The sequence below is a fragment of the Anomaloglossus baeobatrachus genome, unplaced genomic scaffold, assembly GCF_048569485.1.
Source record: "Anomaloglossus baeobatrachus isolate aAnoBae1 unplaced genomic scaffold, aAnoBae1.hap1 Scaffold_276, whole genome shotgun sequence".
NCBI lineage: Eukaryota > Metazoa > Chordata > Amphibia > Anura > Aromobatidae > Anomaloglossus > Anomaloglossus baeobatrachus.
Genome location: NW_027442251.1, coordinates 236,221 through 239,738, shown reverse-complemented (window position 1 = coordinate 239,738; position 3,518 = coordinate 236,221). Strand labels below are relative to the sequence as shown.

The 3,518-nt window shown below is 47.2% G+C and overlaps 1 pseudogene; it reads left to right on the top strand.

The window, feature by feature from the left end:
* Positions 1-2,150: 2,150 nt before the first annotated feature.
* LOC142265725 (U2 spliceosomal RNA) lies at positions 2,151-2,357 on the top strand (annotated as a pseudogene).
* Positions 2,358-3,518: the final 1,161 nt, after the last annotated feature.

Here is a 3,518-nt window from a genome sequence, read left to right as displayed (position 1 = left end):
GATTTATGGTTGTGGTACAAGTCAAAGATCTAATGGCCCATACTGCAGCGAAGGTCTTCCAAGCACACTTATGCAGACCTCATGGCTACTCAGAGAGAGTCCTCACAGATCAAGGCACAGCCTTTGAAGCGGAAATCTTCAAGGACTTCTGCAGCTTTTACCGATGCAGGAAGATGCGCACTACACCCTACCATGCTCAAACCAATGGTTATCAACCTGCTCAGGACTTTACCCCATATTCCAGATGTGGCCTTACAAGTGATTTATAGAGGGGTAACAATACGTTGGGATCACCGGATCTAATCTCCCTTTTTATACACCCTAAAATCTTGTTTGCTTTAGAATAAACAATAACATCATAAAGGTATAGCAGTACCGTTTCAAAGTTTCGGTGTCCCAAGCAGCATTCCATCAGCCTCTGGAAGGTTCCTGGCAAATTGCACAGCTCGAAGGGCATGCTTTTGAACTCGCAGAGACCCATCGGGGTGGCAAAGGCGGTCTTCTCCCGGTCTGCCTCAGCAACGGACACTTGCCAATAGCGACTAGTGAGATCAAGGGTAGAAAAATAATTTGCAGTTCTCAATGCAGCTAGCTATTCCTCTATACAGGGGAGTGGTGCTGTCCTTCTTCTTTAACAGGACCAACGGAGCTGCCCAGAGGCTACAACTGTCACGGATAACCCCAGCCTCCTTCATGTTGCTCAACATGTCCTTGGTACACTGGTAATGTGCAGGTAGTTTTGGCTTATATCTCTCTTTGATGGGTGGGTGTGCACTTGTGGGGATGTAGTGTTTGACCCCTTTTATTCTTCAAAAGTCTAGCGGATGTTTGCTGAAGACTTGCTCGTATTCTTGCACTAGCCTGTAGACCCCCTTCTTGTGATGTGAAGGTGTGGAGTCAGTGCCTACGTGTAATTCCTTACACCACTCCTATGGCTGACTTGGTGAGCTGTCACTGAATGGGTGGGCTGAAGCAATGGTGGATGCTGCTGTTTGGATAGCATGTGTATCTACTGAGAACAGCTTATCAATGGTGGCAAATCGGAGCAGCTTAATCTCTTGCTCTCCGCAGTTCAACACTCTCATGGGCACTCTTCCCTTCCATATTAATGAATAAAACTATGATGTAAATGTAAATAGCATATAGATACCCCACAAATGCAGATAAAAGTAGGTTATGGGAAAAGGGGGAAGAGAGAAACAGGAAAATAGTGGAATAAAGTATACCTTCCAGGTGGGAGAGGAAATGGCAGCACAGCCAATGGAGGTGAAGCAAGGGGAGCCTGCAACTAAAGAGTTGAGAGCGTTATCACATGGTGACTGAGCCTGATTGTAACGGGAGCATAGAGGTGCCGATCCTGTCTTACCTGCGTTGGTGTAGAAGTGGGTGTCCTGTGGTGGAGTCAGCTATGTGCAGTGGTGGCCGTGGGTTCTTTTATGTGCGACCGTAGTAATAGCTGCGCCCACTTCCTGTATGGGAGTGGAATGCAGTGAGGGTAATGGAACGCACGCCTGCGCATTTGTGTTTAACGTCGCGCATGTGCAGAACGGAGAAAAGGCTGCGCTCACTTCCTAATGAAAGGGAGTGAGACGCATCTGGGAAGGGAAGGGAAAAGATTAGGGTTTGGGGATGATGAAAGGGCTTTCTACGGGCAAGGATGGCAAAGGGTGGCAGTGACGGAAAGTCAGGCAGCCTGTCCTGTCCTGTCCTGTCCGTCCGTCTTTTTGTATCATGAATTGGAAAGACTGCAAGGGGGAGGGGAGGTGCTTGTGTCCAAAAGGAGGAGTTATTCAGATTCATTGCAGTGGGCGGCGGCTGCAAAAAGCACCATTCTTCTTGTTTTTGCTCTGCAAAACAGCCTTTTCAAGGGTTGGCTTGGGTGACAAAATGTCTTCTGTAGGCGTGGGTTTGTCTCCCTCTCCCTAAGATGTGTCCGGTATAGGCCAGGGTGCCACTCAAGGCCGTAACCAATTCGGGTTATAGCTTCTCGGCCTTTTGGCTAAGATCAAGTGTAGTTTCGGAGGACGCTACCTTGGTCGGTACTGGAAGGTGCCTGGGATTGCACGTCTGCCGGCCTTGAGGAAGTGTGTGCGCCTTCTGGTGACACATAGCCCTCTTGTGCCTGGACGGTTCCCAGGCAACGGGAGGCGATCACCTTTGTTATTTTGAAGTCCTACTGATAAACAGAAAAAAAAAAAAATTAAATCTGGTCTTATCAGTTTAATATCTGATACGTCCCCTCTCTGGGGACCATATATTAAATGGATTTTTAGAACAAGGAGATGGAAAAAATCTTGCTCTGTCCACTCCACGCATTGACCTGGTATTGCAGTACCTCCAGGACCGGTGCACCCCTTCTTAACCCAGTTTCCAAAAGCAGAACTCAATTCACCTGATTCAAATGAGCCCCATTAGTGAATTGAAAGAAAGCAAAAACTTTATATGCACCTCAATTTGGCCAATTCACTTTTCACACTTTCACCCTTTTTTTTATCTTTCACACCTTTTACTTGCTTTATTGATGCAAAAAGCTGTGCCAAATAGCAAACTCATCTCCACTCAACTTGACCAACTCTGCTATGTCCCGTGCAGTATCTTATTCTCAGTCTTATCTAGATCATTTGCAATTGAATAGAATAGATCCCTTTTGGCTGCTTATGACTGTGTAAAATATGTAGTTTTACTGGGCTGGGATGAGAGAATCCATTGAAGCATGGTGTAGGGATTGTGGTTCCTGTGTGCTAAGAAGAGAGGCTGGCACCAGCCAGAAAGCCCCATTGCAGCCAATAATCACTTAATAACTTTTTCAACTTGTCATCATATGGGAGGCCTTCCATTCCTTGTAGTAGTCTAGTTGCCCACCTTTGAACTGACTCTAACTTCTGAATGTCCTTTTTAAAATGTGGAGCCCAAAACTGGTTCCCATATTCCAGATGTAGCCTTACAAGTGATTTATAGAGGTGTAACAATACGTTGGGATCACGGGATCTAATCTCCCTTTTTATACACCCTAAAATCTTGTCCCAAGCAGCATTCCATCAGCCTCTGGAAGGTTCCTGGCGCATTGCACAGCTCGAAGGGCATGCTTTTGAACTCGCAGAGACCCATAGGGGTGGCGAAGGCGGTCTTCTCCCGGTCTGCCTCAGCAACGGACACTTGCCAATAGTGACTAGTGAGATCAAGGGTAGAAAAATAATTTGCAGTTCTCAATGCAGCTAGCAATTCCTCAATACGGGGAGTGGTGCCGTCATTCTTTTTTAACAGGATCAACAGAGCTGCCCAAAGGCTACAACTGTCACGGATAACCCCAGCCGCCTTCATGTTGCTCAACATGTCCTTGGTACACTGGCAATGTGAAGGTGGTATTGGCTTATAGCTCTCTTTGATGGGTGGGTGTGCACCTGTGGGGATGTGGTGTTGGACCCCTTTTATTCCCCCAAAATCTAGCGGGCTTCCCACCGGTAACCCGCTCCCCAGCTTGGATGGATGCTGAGGGAGCCCCTTTTGCCCGCAGGCTC